This window comes from Rhinolophus sinicus, chromosome 3 (assembly GCF_057876585.1).
Source record: "Rhinolophus sinicus isolate RSI-liver-muscle chromosome 3, RSI-T2T, whole genome shotgun sequence".
Taxonomy (NCBI): Eukaryota; Metazoa; Chordata; class Mammalia; order Chiroptera; family Rhinolophidae; genus Rhinolophus; species Rhinolophus sinicus.
The window spans coordinates 160,877,857-160,903,015 of record NC_142503.1 but is presented as its reverse complement, the minus strand read 5'-3'; the positions used below and the strand labels follow the sequence as shown (position 1 = coordinate 160,903,015).

The following is a 25,159-nucleotide window of genomic DNA, read 5'->3' as shown; positions in this document are numbered from 1 at the left end:
GGCCGCACGGCAAGGCGCGCGCGCCTAGAGGATTCTCAACGCGCATGAGGAAGCCGTGTCCTGGTTGGTTGGGTAGGGAAAGAGAGAAGCGCGCCTACCCTTAGTGCGCATGACCGAAAAGCGGTCTCTTACCACCGCAGGGTGTACCCCAGCCTTGTTGGGAAGAGAAAGAGCGGACAGGAGATGTGTAGAAAGTGAGCACGGGCTTGGAAGAGTCCACGGTTCAAAGTCTGCGTCAGGATTTGACGCCAAATGATTGGCATTTTATACTTACTCCAGCCAGTTGGTAAGTTTACACTAATGCAGTTTCCAATTAAATGGTCTTCAGAGTTTTTTTATTTGATTCCTTTGTAAATTTTTGTAGTAAAGCTAATGGATGTTTGTATGAGTCAGAATATTGGTTTACGTCTGGGAGATTATATACTGGCAAGGTGCACATGGGAACCTTATTAGGTACCCTTTATATTCTGTATATTGGTCTGAACACAGGTTACACGGGCGTACACCTATGTAAAACATCGAGCTGTACATGTTAAGATTAGTGCACTTTATGCACTTTAGAATGTATGTTGTCCTTCAATTTTCTTAATGCGGTAGTTAAAGAGATGCTAGATCAGGAATCCAAGTGGAACAAGACACAGGCTTTTGAGGTTTTTTGAGAAAAAATTTTTGAGAAAAATATTGAGAAAAAAACAATTATTTGAGGTTTTTTTCTCAAGCATTTGTAAATACAAATGCAAATCGAAATGTGCACTGACTTTACAAAGTATTAATCAGTCAAATGAAAATGGTTGCCATTATACCTTCTCACCTCACATTCTTTCCTAAACTCACTCCAATTGGCCCACTTCCCCACCCTTCACTTTCTAGTGATCTGCATGTTAACAAAACCAATGTTTTCTTCTTGGTATCCATCTTACTTGACTGCCAGCAGCGATTTAGTCACCATACCCTCCCTGAAATGCTTTGTTGTCTTCCCCTCTGTGGAGTCACATTTACTTGTTTTTTCTCCTTCCTCACTAGCTGCTCCTGAAACTTCTTGGCTGGTCTTCCTCTACTTGACTTCCAGACATTGGCTTGCCCCAGGATGCTGTATTGGTCTCTTCTTTCTTTTCATATCCACACATTCCTTCAAAAACCTCAATTCCGGCTTTAAAAGCCATCAAAATGCCTGTTCCAGCACCCACCGTTCTGGGAGCATTAACATATTCAACTTTTTGCTGGACATCTCTTGGATAGCTAATTAGCAGCTCGCAAATAACATGGCCAAAAAATAAAATTTTGATTCTCCCTCTCCTACTCTTCCATTTCAATAAAAGGTCCTATCAGGTTGCTTAAGACAAAAATTTACATTTTAATTCTTTATTAGTCTCTTGACTCCCTCTTCATGTACTCCATCAGCAAGTCCCATAAACTCTACCTCCAAAATATATCTTGAATTTGACCACTTATTTCCTTCCCCACAGCCAGCACCCTAATACATCTATCATCTCTTGCCTACACCACAAAAATAGATTCCTAACTGATCTCCCTGTTTCCTCTCTTGATTCTCTAAATGTGATCAAACTACTTCTCCTTAAAACCCTCCAAGTGCTTCCTACTGCACTTAAAATTAAATCCATACTCCTTAAACTCGTTATTATCGCTTAAAAAGTTCATGATCTGACATCTGCCTAACTGCTACCTCATGTAGTATTTATTCTCCTGCCTACCCTGCTACACTTCAATGGTTCCCTGAATATGTCAAACTCATTGTCACATTAGAGAATTGGCATTAGGTGTTCCATCTGCCTTCGTTTCTTTCCCTCTGAGAGCTAGTTGTTCATTGTTTTGGTTTATTTCATTAGGTTTAGGGAGAGGAGCCACTGATGATCTAGCTTCACTGCTCCATCTTACCATGAAAGCTCTCAAGGAAATACTATTTGAGTTACTAAAACCAGGTAAACCCTCCTAACTAATCAACTAAGTCACCAAGTCCTGTTGGTTCTAACTCCTAAACTGATTTCAAACCTGTCTCTATTCCACTGTCACAGCTTTTATATATGCTTTTATATATATATATATATATTTTTTTTTATTTTTTTATTTTTTTTCTGGAGTCTGCAGGGTTTGTTTGTTTTAACATCAATATTGATATGTAATTCACATAACCATATAGTACACTCACTTAAAATGTACAATTCAATGGTTTTTAGTGAAATCACAGAGTTGTGAAACTATCACTACAATCAAATTTAGAACATATTCATGACCTCAAATAGAAACTCCATGTTAATTAGCAGTCACTCCCCATTTCCACCCAACCACCCTTTTCACAGTTCTCAGCAAACATCAGTATGCTTTCTGCCTCCTTGGTTTTGTGTACTCTGGATATTTCATATAAATGGAATAACACAATATGTGGTCCTTTGTGACTAACTTCTTTCATTTAGCATAATGTATTCAAAGTTCACCCATGAAAATGGTTGCCATTATACCTTCTCACCTCACGTTCTTTCCTAAACTCACTCCAATTGGCCCACTTCCCCACCCTTCACTTTCTAGTGATCTGCATATTAACAAAACCAATGTTTTCTTCTTAGTATCCATCTTACTTGACTGCCAGCAGCGATTTAGTCACCATACCCTCCCTGAAATGCTTTGTTGTCTTCCCCTCTGTGGAGTCTCATTTACTTGTTTGTAGCATGTATCAGTACTTCAGTTTTATCGCCAAATAACATTTTGTATGAATATGTTGGTTTAATCCATTCATCAGTTGATGGACACTTGAGTTTTGTCTATTCTTTGATTATGAACAATGCTGCTATGAACATTCATGTACAATTTTTTGCGTGGACATAATGTTCTTATTTCTCATGGGCACACACCTTGAAATGGAAGTGCTTATGGTGCAAAATCTAAGAAACTATTGCCTAATCTAGGGTCACCTATATTTTCATCTAACAGTTGTATAGTTTTAGCTCATACATTTAGGCCTTTGATCCATTTTGAGTTGATTTTTATATATGGTGTAGGATAGGGGGTCCAACTTCATTCTGTAGCATATAGATATCCAGTTGTCCCAACACCATTCGTTGAAAAGACTTCTTTCACCATCAAATAGTCTTGGAACCCTGTTGAAAATCTTCTGGCCATAGATGTATGAGGTTTCGATTTTAGTTTTTTCCCCTGAATCTTCTGTTCTATTCCATTGATTTATATGTCTCTCTTAGTGCCAATACCACACTGTCTTCATTATTTAAGTTTTGAAATCTGGAAGTGTGAGTCTTCCAGCTATGTTCTTTTTAAGATTGTTTTTGTTATTCTGGGACTTTTGAATTTCCATATAAATTTTAAAATCATCTTTTCAATTTCTATTTTTAAAAAAGGCTGGGATTTTGCAAGAGACCACATTGAACCTGTAGATCAATTTGGGGAATATTGCTCTTTTAACACTATTAATCCTTCCAATCCATGAATATGGGAAGTCTTTCCATTTATTTAGGTCTTAAATTTTTCAGCAATGTTTTGTGGTTTTCAGATTATAAGTTTTGCCCTTCTTTTACTTATTCTTAAGTATTCTTTTTTATGTTAATGTGAATAGAATTTTCTTAATTTCATTTTTAGTTTGTTCATTGCTATATAGAAATATAATAGAACTTGTATATTTATCTTGTATCCTGAAAATTTGCTAAATGTGTTTATTCATTCTGATACTTTTTATTGGATTCCTTAGGATTGTTTACATATAAAATTACGTGATCTACAAGTAGAGATTGCTTTATTTCTTTTTTTCCAACTGGATGCCTTTTATTTAATTTTCTTACCTAATTTCCCTGGCTAGACCTCCAGGACAATGTTGAATAAAAGTACCAAGAGTAGACATCCTTGTCTTGTTCCTGTTCTAAGAGAAAAGAATTTAGTCTTTCATTGTTAAGTATGATGTGAGTGTGGGTTTTTCACAGATACTCTTTAAGGTTAAGGAAGTTTCCTTCTATTCCTAGGTGGTTGTGTACATTTATTATGAAGAAAGGTTGAATTTTGTCACATGCTTTTTCTGCATTTATTGAGGTGATCATTGGTTTCTTTCATTTATTATTGATACGGTATATTATATTGATTTTTGGGTGTTAAACCAACCTTGCATTCCTGATATAAATTTCACTTGGTTAAGGTTTTTAGTTCTTTTTATATTTGCTAGATTCAGTTTGCTAGTATTTGTTGAAGATTTTTAGGTATTTATTTATAAGAGATATCGGTCTGTAGTTTTCTTGTGATGTCTTTGTCTGTATAATACTGGCCTCATAGAATGAGTTGGGAAGTGTTCCCTCCTTTTCTAATTTTTGGAAGTGTTTGTGAAGAATTTCTATTAATCTTTAAATGTTTGGTAGAATTCAACAGTGAAATCATCTGGGCCTATGCTTTTCTTTGTGGGTAATTTTTAAATTACTAATACAACTTTTTGTTACAAATCTATTCCGATTTTTATTTCTTTTTGAGTTGGTTTTGATAGTTTGTGTCTTTCTAGGAACATGTTTGTTTCATCTAAGTTATCTAATTTGTTGGCCTACAGTTGTTCATAGTATTCCCTTATCGTCCTTTTTTTATCTGTAGGGTTACTAGTGAGGTCTCTTTCATTCCTAAATTTAGTAATGTGAGTCTTCTCTTTTTTTTTCTTGTTCAGTTTAAATGTTTGTCAATTTTGTTTATCTTTTCAAGGAACCAACTTTTAGTTTTATTGGGTTTCTCTATTGTTTTTCCAATTTTTCTCTTTCATTATTTCCTCCCATTTGCATTCTTTGGATTTAGTTTGCTTCCCACTTCCTCGAAAAGTATTTCAAGGTAGAAGATCCAGTTATTGATTTGACTTGTTTCTTCTTTTTTTAATGTACACATTGAACCTCTATGCTTTAGCTGTGTTCCATAACTTTTGTAATATTGTGTTATTTCATTTATGTCAAAGTATTTACTAATTTCCATTTTGTCCATTGGTTATCTAGAAATGTATTGTTCATTTCCACATATTTGTGAATTTCCCAAAAATCATTATGTTATTTTTAATTTCACTCTGTTGTGATCAAAGAGTATAGTTTGTGTGATATCAGTTCTTTCTAATTTATTAAGACTTGTTTTATGTCATAACATATGGTCTATTCCAGAGAATGTTCTAGCCCTTGAGAAGAAATTGCATTCTTCTGTTGTTGGGCAGAGTGCTCTACAGATGTCTATGTTTAGGTCTAGGTAGTATATAGTGTCATTCAAGTCTTTTCATTCCTTGCTGATCTACTGCATAAGTAGTCTATTCATTAATGAAAGTGGAGTATTGAAGTCTCAAACTATTATTGTTGAATTGTCTATTTATCTCTTCAATTCTGACAGAGCCCCATATATTTTGGGGCTCTGTTGTATGTATCTTTATAATTGTAACATATTTCTGATGGATTGCTTCTTTTATTAGTATAAAATTTCCCTCTTTATATCTAGTAGTTTTTTTGTTTGTTTATAATCTATTTTGTCTGATACTAGTATAGCCATTTGTTGTGACTTTGCTAATTAATACTTGTTATTACAACCCTGGGGTGTCAGATAGTTAGCCACAGTTCAACAAAAGACCACAAGGAAAATTGAAATAGAGAATTTTATTACTTACAAGTCCTGGAGAAAGTATACATCATGTCTTGAGGGCCCATACAGAGAGGTCAAGGCAAGGTGCAGCCATCACGAGGGGCAGGACCTGGGGCAAATGCCTTTATTAGGTCGGTGGGTGGAATGCTTTGGGGTTCCCAGGCTAAAACCAGATTGGTCAATTCAAACCAAAAAGAGCAGGGTTTTGGTAAGCTTCACAGGAGTCTTATGTAAAGGGCACACCGAGGAGTGGGGGAGGGGGGGCTGTTTATCACAAGCGCCTTGGAGGGAGTAATACCAGGAACTTACATTTACTTGTGACTCTGTGGGCTGTTGTCTAGGGCATGTGCTCATGAGAGGGGCTAGGATAAGTTCAAGGTACCTGCAGATTGCTGAGCCACACAAAATGGATGCCAAGGCAGCAATATTATAGAGTAGCTTAGCCAAACTCCAACAAGTACACTGTCTGTGAAATAACATCCTCAGATGGTCTCATGGCTCTTTAAGCCAAGATTAAAATGATTAAATTCTCCTTTCCCATCTGGATGTAAAAAGGCAAAAGTAAGGATCGTTCTAAATTTATAAAGGTGTCTTTAAATTTTAACTTTAAAGAAGCTTATTAAATGTTTTATAATATTCTTATTCATGCATAAAATGTTTAAATATAGCTAGAGAAAATTCTAAGTGTTCCAAAGGATACTATCATGTGAAGCCCTAAAGTAAAGTTAACAAATGAAGATTTGTTACTAATCACTAACACAGTTACTTGACAAGTGACCAGGATTTGTAGTTTAAGATTACCTTAGTATATATTACTGCAAATGTCCCAAAGGCACAAGGAAAACTAAAGCTACAGACACCAGACTTAAATTCTGAAGTCTGGTCAATTTCAGAAGGACAAAGAGAAGTGTGTTCACTTAGCATTAAAATCTCTGATACAAATAGCCGCTCTTCCTGCATAGATGGCCCAACACATAGAAGGGATTATACATGTTACAGAGTCAGGACACCAAGAAATGCTTGAACTGGATCAGGACAGAGATGGTTATCTGAGCACACCATTAATGTCACAGTTTCCCCTTTTCATGAGAATTGGCAGGTAATGCAAAACAACATTGCGTATTAACTTATGTTTACCTATTATATTAATTATAATAGGTTAAGTATCATATTTTATACATGTACACTTATACATAAGTATCTATCTGAAATTCGATAATAATAGAAAAATGACCACTTAATTGTTGTTACGGACTGAGTGTGTCTTCCCAAAGTTCATATGTTGAAGCCCTAATAACCGTCCCCCTCCCTACACTGCCCCCAATACAATGGCATTAAGAGGTAAAACTGTGGGGAGATAATTTGCTTTTAGATGAGGTTATGAGGATGGAACCCTCATGATGAGATTAATGCCCTTATAAGAAGAAGAGACACCAGAGCTTGTTTTCTCTGCCATGTGAGGATACAAGAAAGCAGCCATCCACAAACCAGGAAGCGGGACCTCACCAAAGAACCAAACCAGTTAACACCTTGATCTTAGACTTCCCAGCCTCCAAAACTGTGAGAACTAAATGTCTATTGTTTAAACCACCAAGTTTATGGTATTTTGTTATAGCAGCCCGAACAGACTAGGACAGTCTTTTTTTTTTTTTTAATTAAAATCAGCAAGTCAGTATACTTTTGGTTTTTAATACTTCCATTTGACATAATATTTGGACCCAATCATATAGGGACATCTGTTTTTATAAAAGCCTAATATATTAGTTATCTATTGCTAATTCAAATTACCCGAAGATTTAGTAACTTAAACCAATAAATATGACCTCTCACAGTTTCTGTGTGTCAGGAATTCAGGAGTGGTTTAATTCCTGGTGGTTCAGAGTTTTGCGAGGTTGTTGACAAGATGTTGATTGTGGTACAGTCACCTGAAGGTTTAGCTGGTGCTGGAGGATCTACTTCCAAAGTGGTTCTCCTGTGGCTGGCAAGCTGGTGCTGGCTGGTGGGCGGCTTCAGCACCTTTCCACATAGGCTTCTCTGTAGGCTGCTTGATGTCTTCATGACTGGCTTCTTCCAGAGCCAGCTATCCAAGAAAGCAAGGAAGAAGCAGTAATGTCTTTTATGACCTCGCCTCAGAGGCCACTCACCATCAGTCACTTTGCAATATCCTACTGGTCTTAAAGGTCAGACCTATTCATCGTGGGAGAGGACCACACAAGAGTAGGATACAAGCAGACAGGATCCCTGGGGGCCGTCTTGGAGGCTGGCTACCACACCCGACAGCTCCATTTTAATGGTTATGATAGCTTATAGGTCTGGTGGTGAAGAAGCTGGTTCTAGAGTCAAGACAGACCAGCAATCCAATTTTGATTGCACTACCTATTTACTCTTTCTAGTCCTCCATTTCCTCATCCATTGTGTAGAAATGGCAGATCCATCTCATAGGTTTACTGTAAACATTATATGAGTTTCCTTTCTGTCAGATCATGTCATTCCTCAGTTCAAAATCCTCCAGTGACTTCCCATGAGATTTAATAATTCAACTGGTCTACAAGATCCTGACCTAGCTACTAACTGACTTAGCCACCACTTAGTATACACATACTACTGCCACTGCCACTGCCACCAACACGACCTAACCTAGCTACTCCTCTGACCGTGTTTCTTCTCACTGTCTCCCTTCCCCCACTCTGCCTCATCCATTAGCTTCCTTGTTCCTCAAACATGCTAAGCTCTCTCAGAGCCTTTGGACTTACTGCTCCCTCTGCCTGGAACTTTTCAGCTATGTTTCTATGGCTCATTTGCCCACTTTATTCAGGTCTCTACCCAAATGTTACCTCCTCAGAGACCTTCCCTGACCATTCCTTTTATCTCTTTACCCTTATCTTTTTTATTTATAGCACTTCTCACTACTTGACATTATATTATATATTTTTTTCTCTGTTTTGATATTGGCTCTCTTTCATTAGTATGTCAATTCCATGAGGATGTGTGGAGGAAGAAACTTTCCTCTACCCTCCTTGGTTCTTTCGGCTGATCTAATAATTAAGTCGACATAAGACAGATTAACAAGAGAACATAACCATATTTAATACATATGTATGCACTGGAACCCCACATACATGAGAGAGTCAGAGACCCCACATACATGATAAGTTCAGGGACAGAAAGTTAAAATGAGGTGTATATATGACCTGAGCTGAGGATGAGGTGAGGTGCCTTAGGGCTTCAAAGGGTCATGCGGGTGTTCAGTAATTAAAAGTTTGCCCTGCTCTAAATATAGGTCATAAAAAGTTATTTCTGGTGGTAACTTTTATTATAGGCAAGGCTCCAATTTAAATTCTTTAAGGGCGAGGTAAAAGTTTCTCCTGAGCCTGCTGGGTCTTGATTGCCTTCAGCTCAAAATAATTCACATGCTAAAGTGTCACATTTTGGGGAGGCCTTTCTGAATCTCTACAAGAACTGTTTCTCATTAACCACCATATCCTTAGTGCTTACTAGTATGCCAGGTTGACAGTAGGTGCTCCATAAATATTATTTAAAAATTAAATAATGAACACACAATGTGATTTACAGATGATGTAATACAGAATTTTACACCTGAAATCTATGTAACTTTACTAACAATTGTCACCCCAATAAACTTTAATTTAAAAAATATTAAATAATGAACGCAAATTACTCAGCACATTGCTTGGCCCACAGCCTCATGGGAGTTCATTTTATCTATTGGAAAAGTTAGCTGACTTCAACTTCATCATCATCAATGTCCTTCCCGTCATCTCCTGACAACCCTAATGTCTCTCATGTACGTATATGGTGTTCTACAGTTTTCCAATTTTTTTTGTCACATAGAGAGTAAGTAATAATAATGCTTTTAAAAGTGAAGCTCTAATTGTGTAGGTAGTGTTGGGATTACTCTGACAGGTAATGAAATTAGGAAATGCAAGGGGAGGATTCTTTTCCTATAAGTGACTTTTTGTTTTTCAGATGGCTCTGCCTGATAACTGGTCTTTTCTTACCAACTAAGTAGGCTTTCCTCAGGACAAATGATTGATACTTCCTGAAAGTTGTCATCTGAATGAGAACACACTCACCTTAGAGAGAGTATAATGTAAATCAAATGCCAACAACACATGAGGAGGGAGATTTATTAATGATCATGAATGTGTGTGTGTGCATGTGTGTTTGTGTGTTAAAAGTTTAATAAACTTGAAGAAGTTCTCATTGCATAGTGAGTGTTTGGTCATTTTCAACTAGTCATTTTGTTTTATTCATAAAATGTCTAGAGAAAGAATCCATTAAAGATGGGTTCTGGGACAGGGCCTGCCTCCAATGAAAATTGTAGGTAGGTTAGGAACCTGGTGTCCAATAGATAAGACAAGAGATAGAGTAAGGTAGGCACCCACCCTTGAAAACATTGCCTTAGCTAGAAACAATTCTGGACAAATTACATGTTCCCAACTATTTCTGTGATTCAATTATTCTTTTAATTGAATTTCTGCCCTTCTTTTCAAAATCATGACCACAAGCTGTTTACATATTTGACATATTTCTTATTCTCTTAACATTTAATATCTATTAGATGTATACGTCTAATGCTCAATGTTCAAGGAATGTACCAATGCAGAACATCTACAACAGTTAAATAATATTGATGGTCTTAATAAATAATCATGATTTGCTACAATTTTTAAAAATTCAGTCTTGCTATTATAATTCAATACAAGTTTATTGAAAGAATCTTCTACATTAATTCCTACCTTTGTGCTAGCAATGATTATTTCTATTTTCAGACAAGTTGAGTATGTATTAATACAATCTTTCCTTTCAGTCTGACCAACAGTTATTAAATATGCAGTCCTCAGGGAAAACCATGTGTTATAAACTGGTTTTACTTCATTTAATACTTGACTCTTAAAAGAGTCTTTAGTGGTTGAGCAGTGCCCTGGATCTCTCCAGGCCAAACTCTGAAGCAGAGGATCATGATTTATGACTCTCCAACTTTTGGAGTTCTCCTATCTGGTTAGTCATTTCGTCCACGTGCTCACTTTCTCTTCTCTCTACCCACACTGTCCCTAGCAAATCAGATCCCCATGCAGAGCTGCTTGCCCATAAGGTGTCTTCATATAAATGAGGAAAAGGCAGCCTTTCCTCTTGGCAGAGGAAGCCCTGCAGGGGACCTGATTTGCTAGGAACAGTGGCCCAGGCACATGGCTTTGCCCATAGAATGCAGGCTGAGCCCCACTTACCCCTTGCTGGAGGCCCTGGAGCACAGAGGCAGACAGTGGAAGTCTCTCTTCCCTCCGTGCTGCTCACAGGCTGCGCATATCTCTACATCATCCTGAGAGATGACAACCCTGCTAAATCATACTGAGTAGAACAAGTCTTCATTGAGAGGCAGTGCAGCACAGTGCAAACTACATAGAAACGTGCCTAAGAGGGGGGCCCTAAAGTTGGATGTCCTGGCCTTGAATCCTGCCTCTACCAATTAATAACCTGAGACATTAGGCAAGTTATGGCTTGGGTTATTGGGAGACATGAGGTACTACACATGACATGTGCTCGATACACATAATGTATTAATATAGGGTAGCCCCAAAAACCTTCAAATAGTTCAAATAGTGCCCCCTCCTGCAATTATGAGCAATTGGATGAAAGTGTAGTTTCATCTAAGAAGGCTTCAGTTTCATGCCTTCCACCCACCCTTTCTGGAGTCAGAGACTGACAGACCGCATTGAGTTATTCAGTAAGTATTTGAACACTTCCTGTGCACAGTGGTAGACAAAAACCTTTAAAAAGACAACCTCCACCCCCAGAATATGTTCCCTAATTTTCAAAGTCAATCAAAATAAGAGCATGGTGTTGTCCTAAAACAAAAGTGACCATATCAGGACGCATGGCCTAGGCCTTCTAGTTTATTGGAATGGACTCACGCTTTAGAGATAGATCTTGGAACCCAGGCTCCCTCACTTACTGGCTGTGGGACCTCAAGTAAATTACTTAACTTCCATGAGCTTCACTTTTCCAATAGATAAAATGAGAGGGTGGGGGAGTTTCAAGGGTATTGTAAGGATTGGGATAATAGTAATTAGAACAAAAAGGGCCTGACACATAGGAGGTAATTATTCAATGGTAGCATTTATCCTATCAATATTTTCTGTTATTGTCATTTGATTTCCATTGTAAAGATCTATGATGGTTCCTAATATCCCACATGTTCAAGTCCAGATACATTACATTCCAGGCCTTTTGGAATTTGGCCCCACCTACCTTTCTAACCATTCTTTTCACCACGAACCTTACAGCCCAAACTTGGAATTACTTGCAGCTTCCAGAACCTTCTATTATACCTACCCTGCCTTTGCATCCAATGTCTCCTCTGTCTAGGTAGCCCTTCTTGCTTCCTTTGCTCAGGGAATTTTCACTCTTATGTAAAACATACATTTAGCTTAAAGAATAATAATAAAATAAACATGTTCTTACTCCCAGGTTAAGAAACAGAAACAGAAGGCCCCTGAGCTCTCCACATTTTTTAAAAATCTGCATCCATGACATTTGTATATTAAAAGCATAGCAGATAAAGTCCTTATGTTTATGGATCACCTCTGCCATGAAGAAACCAAGGAACTTAATTGTGGCCTAAAAGCCATAAAGTCTCCTAGTCACTCTGCAGAGATGCTATTAACAATTAAATATTCAAAAAAAAAAACAACAACAAATATTCAAATACAATTTGACCAATATAATATTATGGAAAAGTATATTTGAATATTTTAAATTTAAGCAGTTTTTTCTATACAGCATGGTCCTTTTGTTTAAAATAAATATGTTGGGTTATTATTATTTTGGGGGGTGTCTTTTTATGTTTTTCTTGACTGGTCATAAGGAGCCACTAGGTGGCAGAGGATGCTTCTTTTGATTAAAATGAAAAAAAAAATTCCCTGTGAAACAGATTTTGGAAAACCAAAAGCATCACACTGGTAGACTTCATAGTAACATATTGCGCTAGTATCCCATGGCCCTGCAATCAGCAATTTGGGCCTATTGGCTACAATCGAGTAACAACAACATCCAAACCACACTTATTGAATGAACACTGTACCAGACACTAGACTAAGTGGTATCCACACATTATGCTGTTTAATCCTCGCAGAAGTGGGAGGAGGCAAACACTATTAATCTCCTTTTTGCAGAAGAAAAAGCTGAGTTTTGAAGAGAAGAAACAGTGTGCCTAAGACATTGATAAGTAACAGAGGCCAGATTCAAACCAGGTCTGTCAGATTTCAGAGCCTGAGGGATTAACAATTTCATTCCACAGACTCTCAGAACTGGGAGAATATTTAAATTTTTTGGTAAAATAACCACTCTATGATATAATTAGTTTTAGACATGAATTGACTTCAGATGTTTTCTAATATTCTAGATGTCATACTAATATCTGTGAGCTTAATCCTTAAAGACTTTATGAAATAAAGAGTTTATTAAGGACTTTAAATGTGTGTAGGCCCTACGTCTTATCTCTTTTCCCGTTTAGTGACCATTTGAACCCAATTCCTAATATTCATATTTAATCCATAACCTTAAACCTCCTTTCCATTTTGTCTGTATGCCAAGAAAAGGTGATTTATTAATGAAAGCCAATTTTTCACATAGTGTTTTATAGAACTGTTTCTAGCCAAAAATTTTTAAGTTCCCCAAAACAGTGTAATTGACAAAAACAATATTATAATGGTATCACTGTACACATTTAGAAAATAAAGTGAAATCAAATGACAGTCATTTTCTGTGGCCAAGTAATATTCCATTGTATATATGCACCATATCTTCTTTATCCAGTCTGTCGATGGGCACTTAGGTGGCTTCCATATCTTGGCTATTGTAAATAATGCTGCAGTCAACATACAGATACAAATATCTTTTTGAATTAGTCAAATCTTACCACTTGCAACAACATAGATGGACCTAGAAGGTATTACACTAAGTGAAATAAGTCAGACAGAGAAAGACAAATACCACATGATTTCACTTGTATGTAGAATCTGAAAAAACAAACTAACAAAACAAACAAACTCAGATGCAGAGAACAAATTGATGGTTGCCAGATGGGAGGGAAGTTGGGGGACTAGGTGGAAAAGGTAAGGGATTAAGAAGTACAAATTGCCAGTTACAAAAGTGGTTTTTGCAATGCACTCGGCTTCAGAAAACTACGCCATATTCTTTAAAGCCTTGAGCTGACAGAAGACATCAGTTACAGCAAAAAGGCATTTTTCTTTATTTCCTAAGTAGCACTTAATAACTACCTTTAAAATATAATGGGAAAAGTGAGAGATTATGGAGACAATAATATTAGTTAATGTTAAGCTTTGTGGCAATATGTAACTTTTATAAATCTGAAATGGCATAGTAATCATGTAGAAATTTCATAGGACTGTGTGACTCATAGGAAATCTCATAAAGCTGGGCCTCCTTCTAATTGATAGTTTTACTTAGTGGCTGTATCCTTGTTTCTTTCTATTTTCCTTCTTTGGAGAAAAAAAAGGGGGAGGAGTGAAGGTGATATACTGTACCTATACAGATGTTATTTAAATAAGTGAAAGTGTCTCCAAATCTTCATATTCCTGGATGTGAAGGTGGGATTGATGGCTGAAAGAAGGAAGCTTAAATCTCATACGTTATTGCTTGTTAAGTTATGAATGACCTTATCCTCAAGTAATCTAGATTGAATGATGATATCTTACACTACATTCACATCATGTTCTATAGTTTAGAATGTGCTTTCAAAAACATCAGCTTTTTTAACCTTTAAAACCATTCTTTGAAATAGAGAAGGGGAAAAAGTGAACAGATTAGAATGGCCATTGGTAGTTCATTGGAAGTTGGTAGTTTGTTGGGTGTTAAATATGATATTTATTTGTATTATTATTTAAACTAAATTTTAGTATGTTTAATTTTCATTATAAAGTTCTTCAAATTATAAAAGACAGTAAAAATTCAAAAATAATACTCTTTTAGTTTCCTTTTAAATATTCAAATTTTCCATTAGTTAGACTTAAATGTCTAGCATGGCTGTACGTTTTAAATATGCCAATAAAATGTGAATGTATATAATTAAGAACTTTTCTAAAAATGAAATAAAAATAAATAAAAGTTTCAAGAATCTAATTTCTTAGGAATCTGGGAGAAAGTTACTATCACATTGATTATAAATTTTACTGACAAGTAACTTTAATATTATTTCCTTAAGCTAAATAAACAGAAGTATGTTAGAGATTAGCTGTTAAAGGCTATTTGCTATCACTTTATTGATTGATTTTTCATAAATGGTTTACTGGCTCCTTTTTTCTTTTTTTAAAGAAGTTATATTTACCTATAACAATTTTGAGAGGCTTCTTATGTCAATAGAGATCTCTCTTCTAATTTTATAATTTAAAATACTATGTATTTAGATTGTAATTATCCTGTATAATATTATTTTAGCCTACTTATTTCCTTTAGCTGTTGGATAATCTCTTCTATCCACTGATTTTTTAGGAAGAGATTGCCTGCATTTTTATGTTATGCATGATTTGTAAATGTATTATTATGCAACAAGGTCACTAAAAGTCGGACATTTTATGTATTTGTACCTTTCTTCCCTTCTCTGAACCTCTACAATGCCTTTTGTTTTCCTACGAAAAATAGCTGGTTTTTGTTACCTAGTAAACATCAAGAGCCATCATTCCATTAAAAATAGTAGTGTAGGGGCCGGCCCGGTGGCTCAGGCCATTAAAGCTCCATGCTCCTAACTCCAAAGGCTGCCGGTTGGATTTCCACATGGGCCAGTGGGCTCTCAACCACAAGGTTGCCAGTTCAATTCCTCGAGCCCCTCAAGGGATGGTGGGCTCCGCCCCCTGCAACTGAGATTGAACACGGCACCTTGAGCTAAGCTGCCTCCCGGATGGTTCAATTGGTTGGAGCACGTCCTCTCGATCACAGGTTGCCGGTTCAACTCCCACAAGGGATGGTTGGCTGTGCCCCCTGCAACTAGAAAACGGCAACTGTACCTGGAGCTGAGCTGCACCCTCCACAACTAAGATTGAAAGGACAACAACTTGACTTGGAAAAAAAGGCCTGGAAGTACACACTGTTTCCCAATAAAGTCCTGTTCCCCTCCCCCAATAAAATCTTAAAAAAAAATAAAATAAATAAAATAAATAAATAAAAATAGTAGTGTAGTTTTAACAAAAAGGGGGCAGCATTGGCCAAGGCATTAAGGATAAAAAATTTCGTGTTGTATAAAATTGCTTCCCCTTCCCCATTGTACTAGAGTACGGCTAGCCGCTATGCCAATCAAATCTTAAAAGGTCAATGGCTTAACACAATTAAAGTTTATCTTTTGCTCTCCTGTAAAGCCTAATGAGGATGACTTAGGTTGGAGGATAGCCGTCAGTGTGGTAATTCAGGTAAGCTGTTTCCATCAGCTGCTAGGACCTCAGACTTCTCTGCTGGATCATCCGCATCCAGCTGGCAAATAAGGATGAAGGAGATAGGAAGTTTGTATGATAGGCAGCATGGTTCTTCCCGTGTTCCATTGGCCATGACTCAGTCATGTGCAAGGGAGGCTGCGAAACGATGTTTAGCTGGGTGACCAGGAGGTAATGCAAAAGGTTTTGTTGAACATGTAGCAGCCCTTGCCTAGCCCACAGTGATAATCCTGTGATAGAAGCTACTTTCAGGAACTCTTTCAGGTCTTCCTTATGGTGAAGCAATTTAAGTTTGGGACCAGAAGATTTTCATGTTGCATCCCCGCACTGCTACCATGCCTAAGTTTTGAACCTTTAAACTGTAGTGAATTCTGTTCCTGAGAGGTCTCACGTGTTATATGGCTCTGGGAGGCTTTAGAGCCGACCCAGCTGTGGCTGGGCATGAAGGAGGGAAAAAGGACATGCTGTGGACGAAGCAGGGCCTCAGAGTTACCTGACTCGGTGGAGAGCACTGCCCAAATGCCAGAGTGAGAGCTCTACCACCATCTTTGCAGCTCTCAGTCTGTTCCCATTGCCGTTAGCGTGACCTGGCCTCCACCTCTAGCAGCCAGAGAACTCTTGGCCATGTGGCCAATGTTCATTAGTAGAATGAAAAATGAAAAACTAAGGGTATAAGTTCATTATGCAAATGTATTAATGAATAGTTTGGTGATGTTTGAAATAGCTAAAACATTGGTTTTATCTTTATGCTATAAAGACACCTGAGCCTAGCACTCAATTTGGTAATTGGGTTGTTTGGTATTGAACATTGCATTCAAGTGTATTGATCACCTTTTGAATCTTTGAAGCCGACTGAATGTAAATTTGATTTAATAGTTTAAATTTTAAAATATCATAAAAAGGCCTTAACCCCTTTCACAGAGATTAAGAGAAACTTCTTCTGTTAACTTGTTTTATTGTTGTTGCCATGGAGACCACAGGAGGCACAGTCGTCATAAATTCATAACCCTCACAAGTTAGCTTCTAAGCAATGAATGTTTTTATACATTTATTCAGTTTAAATAATTCTTGAAGTGATCTACATTTTTGTTAAAAATAAATAGGGTTTTTTTGTTGTGTTTTTATTTTACTTGCTTGAGTTTCATAAATATGCAGTCCAGGATCATAGGTTATAAATATAAAATTAATTTACTGAAATATTCATTTTGTTAGTCTAGAATTATTAATCAGTTCATCACAAAATATGGTGGTGAAAAAGTAATGGTATAAATGGCTTTTTATTAGTTATAGATCATTAGAAAGTACAATTATAATGAAAAATATTACAGGTAATATCAAGCTTAATGTTAATATTCTATTCTAAATTTTCTAGTGTTTGTAGGATATATATTATTCTGTTCTAAATTTTAGAGTAATAATAATTATTTCAAAATATATACATAAAATGAGAATCACTTAAAGACAAAGTAATTTGCTGTTGTAAGTTGTGTTAGTAATGGTTCTGACCAGCAATATTTAGTTAACTCTCATAACACACTCTTTGCTAAAATGATAACATTTTCCCCCCTAAGTATTGGGTCTTTCTCATGTTGAATTATAACTGCCTCAGAAATCTCTGTAAGGATTCTGGAGAAAATATGGATTTAGCCCAAATGACCTTTTTGATTCTATAAATTCATTCATTTTAGCCAGAAATGACATCTTATGCTTACATTACTGTAAGAGGAAAAGTAAGTTCACATTGCTATTCTCCCCACAGAATATTCAACAAGATTCTGCATATTAGCTTGAGCTGAGATGCAGCCTCCTGCTGGGGTGCAGAGGGGAGAAGCAGCAGCCCTTGGTGGCTCCCTCTAACCAGCCTTCTAACCTTCCAGGCTGGGGAATCACCCACCCCTCCCTAAAATTATTCTCTTCACTAACGATCTACAAAATAGTTTCTGCTGTAACTAGTAATTAGAATGTAAATTGAGATGAACTTGGGGTCATTGGGGCCTGTTTTCAGTCTGTGCTTCCCTTCCAGAGGAGCAAACAAGCTTTGGAGCCTGAGTATGTTACCCCAGCTCAGCCATTCACAAATTATGGAAACTTAGACAAATGACTTAACTTCTCTCTTTCTCAGTTTCCTCTTAATGTAAAATGGGGATAATAATAGTACTTATTTCATAAGCAATGGTGTGAGGGCTTGTATCTGTAAAAGCCAATTGTTAAATTTTCAGCAATTTTGCAACTTGTTAAACACAGACCCCATTAAAAATGTAATTATATAATTTAATAAGTTATATTAGGGCAAAGGTAATAAATACTCAAAACTCATCACTCACTACTTATTTTACTATTATCTGTGTTTTTGAGGTTATTTGTGTCTATTGTATCTGTATGGTGCAAATAGCATATAATGGTGGGCTACTGTGATTTTCTGCCCAACTCCCATGTTCAGTGACATTGGATTGGCACCTTGAAATTGGCCATGGAGGGGGAATATTTACACATGGAGATCGGCAATCACTACAAGTCTAGCTTTGTTGTTTGTTTGTTTGTTTGTTTGTTTGTTTTGAGAGCTGGCTATTAAACATTTATCAGTAGCCAGTACGTAAATGTCTATAGTGTTTTTAGGATTTGTCATCCTAAAAAATGTGTTAAATATATGTTATTAAATACGTATTACATATTAAAATGTAAATATATATATGTGTGTGTGTATATAAAAACAGAATAGCATGGTTGGCACTCTAAGTTCTCAAAATGTATTAACCGTTATTATTTCTGAGTTGTGCTTATTTCATTTTTTGCATCTATATTTTCTTCTTTTCTTCTTCCCTTTTCCCCTTTCCCTACCCCCAAACCTGAAGCAGAGGGTATAGGGATATATGAAAATAACTGGAAATCATTCTAGTTCCTGTTTCTTTTCTCCTAAGTTCTACAGACTTGACTTTACGCCTCGCCCTACTAGATCAGAGACTACATATATCTGATTTGGCACTGGGTCCCCAGCATGAAGCAGTGAACCTGCCGTATATTACAGCAGCTCTCAAATAATCACTGCTCTGTATACCCACCTGAGGACAGGCAGGGAGAGTGTTGCAGAAGCTATGCAGACACACACTTGAAATCTTCCTTCTGCTCACTCCAGCTCTCTTATGACCCATTTAATTATAGAAAGTCAAGGCTGCAGTTAGGAACTGCTGCTTTTTTAACTCTCTTGCCCTCCCCAGACCACCCCAAGATTCACTAGGGATGTTATAGAAAATGTTCTACAGAGTGTTTTGGATTAAATGACCTCAAGCTCTCTAAGCAGCAGTAGACCATTCTGTGAAGAAGTATGCAAATATAATGACTTACTAAGGTTTTCCTTCATCCCCAATGCTGGAAGCTCTTCATTGTTGCCCTTCTTCCTCTAATGTATATGCCTAGTCAAGAGATTTCCTATGCAATGATCGTCGTCAACCTGGCTCTGGTTTTGAGAACCAGATATTCATCCTGTTTGTCAATTTAATGACCTGCTTTGGTTCATTTTACAATTAGAAATCCCTGTGCCCCATGACCTAATTCAGTTTTCATTAATTTGCCTTTTAATGAAGAACTTTGAGTCTTGGCTGCATTCTATTTTAAATTATAGGTTACCATTTTGTCCTAATTCAAACTAACAGAAGCACTTGAATTTTGAATTGCAGTTGAGCATATAAAAATATTGATTTGCTATGGCATAGCTACCTAAAATTACTTTTAGTAAACAGAATCATTTATAGATTCTGAAATTTAGAACTATCCAAGGGATTTTTATGCATGACTTTTGCCACAAACCCCAGTGATCTTCCTAAATGCTCTTCATGATCAAAATAGTTAGTTCAGGACCTGTAACTGCCTCTGTTTTATGCCACTGGGGCTAACTTACCTAAATATGTAAATCTGTATCTTCAAATAACTATACATAAACAATGAAATTCTAAGATACGACTTTTCTTTTAATGAAAAATCGCTTAAAAATTTTTTAAGTCATTTAAATAGTTCAGGATTTTGCTGCCCAAATCATTTTAAATAGGCCATGGCTTGGCATTAATCCACTATCTGGGGCAATTGGGTTGCTTTTTAGGTTAAAGATGGCCCTCTGCAGGGGTAAGTGAATTGTCTAACACAGCCCCTGGTATTGTCCCAGCTGCGAAGCAGATGGTACAGTGAGCAGAGGGCAGCTGTGGCAGACCTACCCCTTGGTTTCATCTGTTTACAGGCCACTCTGTCATTACTGGGGGCCCATAAACAGTCCCTTCTATCTCTGTCTCCCCAACCCCCAATAGAGTCTGAAATGTGAACTTTTTGTGTAACAAAAGATAAAAGAATGACTTCCGCACAAGCTGAAAAAAACGTCTGAGTTTAGGGAGAAGGCCTGGGTTAGGAGTCCCCTGAAGAACAGGTGTTAAGATGTGTTTGAATGATGGGCCATCTGCTAGGCTATGGGAACCTGCTGGGTACAGCTGGCTGCCTGACTCATCAGAGTGTCACTGATAAATACATCACGTGAAATATGTTAACACCATAGTTGTGGGAAATAATGCCCAGTGTGGTATGAAGCTAAAACTCATAGACACAGACAATAGTTTAGTGGTTACCAGAGGGTAAGGGGGAGGAGGGCGGTAGATTAAGGGTAAAGGGGATCAAATATATGGTGATGGAAAGAGAACTGACTCCGGGTGGTGAACACACAATGTGATATATAGATGATGTAATACAGGATTGTATACCTGAAACCTATGTAACTTTACTAACAACTGTCACCCCAATAAACTTTAATAAAAAAAAAGAAGCTAAAATTTGAAAAGATATATCTAACTTGTTTGTTCTGTATGGTATGGCCTAATATGAGATTTAAAGTGTCCTATTCTTCTCATATTTGGGAGTATAATAAGCTCTCAATTCAGTTATGACTGAGGAAAACTATAAAACCTGTTACTTTTTCTTTTATACCATGAAGATCCGATGACATCAATCTTTCAAAATGTAAAATATCCTCCTCTACAAAATATAATGCAATCAAACAGTATTCTACCCAAAAGTACATCTCCCAAAGAGCAGATTATCTCTTTAGTAAGAGATTTGCATCCTAAGCCAGAATTTTGTAGTGTTACCAGGATTCAATATTCTGTTTCACGAATATAGTATATATTCAAAGTGCATTCACTACATTGTCTTGACTTCTTTGAATGACATTTCTGTCTCACAGAAGTTCTTGTTCGTATTTTTGAGGGGACTAGGTGTATAACCATTTGCAGCCATTCGATAGTTTCTTTGAGTATGTTACGTATTATCTGAGTGATCTGTCTGCTACACTTCCATCTTTCAGACTGGCTGGCAAATTATTAGTAGCACTGTCTGTCTTGAAATACACTGGACAGAAACGGAAAGAAACACTTTACTGGGGAAATTTTATAATTGGATTATAATTTTCCTTTCCAAAGAGAAAATAGTATTTAGACATGGGACGTAAACTGGGAAATATAAACTGAGCTCAAGCACAACTGTATCTGTACTACATTGACAGCTCTTGGTAATCCTCAGTAAAAATGGTAAATCTCTTCTCCATAAAGGAAGTCATGAAAATAGAGCACAGTTTTTGGTATTCCCCCTTGTCAGATTTCTCCAGTTCTCATAGGAATTATACAGGTGAATTGTAATAGCGTACTAACAGTCCTAGAAACCAGAAGCATCATTGGTATTATTGTTGGTTTGTGAACATTTATTGCAAGTTCCATCTCAAAACTCAAGTCATAGTCTGGGGCTTTCCATTTCCCTCTAGCAAAGGGCACGGGAGCTGGGATCAGACCCCTGGGGTCTAGCAAGGTGAGAATGATATTGTGCCCATCTCTTCAGATGCTTTGTGGGCTCCAGTCTCGTCAGTCTGAGCTTCAAGACACGACTGGTCTAGCCCTTCAGGGAGCAGCAGTTGGGGTGGAGGGAGTTATCACAGTATTGGTATACCTTAGAATTCAATGTCTTTGTGTGGAGATGGAAATTTTTTATAACAGTTTATTGTGCCATTTAATGCAATCACATTAGGATACTTTATTAAAGTTATATACATGCAAGAGCTGTAACATGCCTAATGGGAAGAAAGGATCCTGTATTTTATGTTCAGTAGATTATGCTGCGTACTTTGAAAAACCTTTTCTTAAAATTTCATAAGTTACCAATGAAAATAATACCTCCACTGCATATGTGTTGACAAGAATCTATAGAGATCTATCAGCCATTTGAAATTCAGTTTTGAAAAGCTTTACTAATCTCACCCACACTTCACTTCACCAGGGATAATTAACGTGTGAGCTGGTAAGGTCTGCATTCACCCACCTGCCATTTTTTACTGGGTCTTTCTTCTGATATAGCGTGGTATTGTTAAGAGCAATGTTCCCTCTGGAAATAATACATGAAAAACAGTCAGAAATTGTTAGCCACTGGAGTGCTGGATTAGGGATAGGAAACCTTGGAGACTTAAAGCATTCCATGGGGAGTAAACTCTCAGGAGACACAGCCACCTCCAACATCTTTATTTCTTTCTGTCTCTTCCTGCAGGTTCTGTTTTGCTTCCATCAGGAGAGTCCTGCTTTGTCTCCTGTGGTGTAGGTAAGATGTTGAGGAAAATTTGCCTTCATTGGCTGATGTGAGCTTTTGTCTGTTAGTTTTTGTTCTTTTGTTTCCCCACATGAGAAACTGCATGTGGGGTTCCTTCACATGAGAGACTGCACGTGAGGTATTGGTTAGCTTTTAGTTGGCTTTTTGTTCTCTCACATGAGAGGCTGCATGTGAGATGATGGTTATCTTTTGTCTGTTAGTTTTTGTGCCTTTGTTTCCCCACATGAGAGACTGCATGTGGGGTTCCCTCACATGAGAGATTGCAGTCCCCACGTGAGAGACTGCACGTGAGGTATTGGTTAGCTTAGGGTTAAGAAAATTTCTCCCTCATCTCGTTCCCAGCAGGAAAGATATAGGAGGATGTTGCTTTCCGTCTGTTTTGCCCACATCAGCAGATGAGGTGGAGAAGTAACTAAGTTATATCAGAATGACGTGACAGGCATGTTGCCAGGCTTTGGAAGGTTTTGGGACGATGGTCCCATGCGAGAACAGCAGGTGTTTGTCCGAATGACTGCCCCTTCAGCCAGATAAGCAATATTCTTATCACAGCAACTGCCAGACCCTCCAGGAACTGGCCATTCCTTGAGGGGGAGGCAGGAACAAGGAGCTTGGCTCTAAGGTACATTTGAAAAAATATATGACAGACCTCAGCAGTGAAAAAAATTTCGTCTTTTGTCATTGGTGATTTTTCATCATTCTAACATTTGGGAAACTTCCAGCAACATGCATCTTACAACACCAGGTGATGCCCTGACTTCCAGCCACAAACCTGGTGAATTCCCCACGGTTAGCCTTCTTGAGAACTTGTTAGCATTTTAGAAACTTGTATACAGCTTGCATCTTGTAACATCAGGAGACGCCCTAACTTCCAGCAACAGCAACGGCAATAGCAGCAACATTCTTGAGAACTTGTTAGCATCTTGAAAACTTATATGCAGCTTGCAGCTTGCAGCATCAGGAGACTCCCTAACTTCCAGCAACAACAACAACAGCAATGACAACAGCCCCAACATTCTGGGGAACTTGTTAGCATTTGGAAAACTTGTATGCAGCTTTCAGCTTGTAACATCAGGAGACGCCCTAACTTCCAGCAACAGCAACGGCAATAGCAGCAACATTCTTGAGAACTTGTTAGCATCTTGAAAACTTATATGCAGCTTGCAGCATCAGGAGACTCCCTAACTTCCAGCAACAACAACAACAGCAATGACAACAGCCCCAACATTCTGGGGAACTTGTTAGCATTTGGAAAACTTGTATGCAGCTTTCAGCTTGTAACATCAGGAGACGCCTGAGCTTTCTCAGCTGCAGATCTGGCAGGGCTTGATTCCTGACCTTTCCACTGTTGTTTCCCCACAGTTTGGTGAGCTTTTGGAATCTACTGTAATAGTTACTATCCTATAAAACTTATTACTACTTTTAGATACTCCTTATTAATGTTATTTGTGTGTTTAGCCAAGTGATTTTTGATCAATAGTAAACATATGTTGGGATCTCTTAAACCTGTATGTATGTGTACTCCTTTGATATGACATTGTTATCAATGTATATAGTTTAGTCTTAACCGCCTTTACTTTTCTGTTATTAGCACATTCCATTAATTGCCTTTGTCTTTTGCTATTTCATATTGTTAAATAAATTGATTAGATATTGCTAAATAAATCAGTTTGTCCCACACTAGCATGTCCCTTCCCTTTCTTTTTCCCGCTCATCATTACATGTGGTATGTGCATAGGTAAGAAAAGTCCAGCAAGTTTCAAGTTCAGTCAGAAAACTTTCAAATAGTTGTGAGTGTGGTTGTCCTACAGCCATATTTTACTAAAGTGATTCTTGAAAGAGCTATAGGAAGAAGGATTCAATGATTACTGGAAAAATTCAAGCTAGACATACAAAAAATTTTCATGAAGGCAAGGTTAATTATATAGTGGAGCTGGATTTTTGAACAAGGTCATGAGATAGCAAGGTCTTTTTTAAAAAATAAAATAACGTATTAAAAATATGACAGTCTCTTTTATGACATTGTAGCAATTTGACTACAGGCAAAACATTGGATAATGAGTAATCAGATCAAAAATGGTTTCTACAGTGCCTATGATTATGTAAGAAATATCTCTGATCTCTCTTTTTCAAAAAGCCAGTAAAACATGCCTGTGTTCATGAGAGACATTCAAAGCATAAAGCATTTGGACCCTGATGTACCTACATTTTTTTACCCCAACTAACTGCTAAAACGAATGGAAGGAATTAATGGGTTTCTCAGACTGTTTTCTAAACATAAGAGATTCAAAAAGGAAAAAAAAATCCCCCTTTTCCCATAGGTAAGAATATCTTGCCTTCCTCAGACTTAAATTTATTCCAATCTATTTTCTATTCATTTGCCCATATCTTCAGATGCTTCATGAGCTCCAGATGCTTTATAGTTGTTCATTTGCCAAAGGATTATTTTCTAATACACCATAAAGTATGAA

At 37.2% G+C, this 25,159-nt stretch overlaps 1 long non-coding RNA gene across 2 annotated transcripts; it reads left to right on the top strand.

Annotated features, from left to right (window-relative positions):
• Positions 1–101: 101 nt before the first annotated feature.
• Positions 102–24,443, top strand: LOC148758685 (uncharacterized). Of its 2 annotated transcripts, XR_016020880.1 has the most exons (3): positions 102–286; positions 22,632–22,682; positions 23,034–24,443. It is a non-coding gene; the product is annotated as an uncharacterized LOC148758685 (long non-coding RNA). The 2 variants fall into 2 exon arrangements; XR_016020879.1 differs by lacking the exon at positions 23,034–24,443 and having other exon boundaries at positions 22,632–22,865.
• Positions 24,444–25,159: the final 716 nt, after the last annotated feature.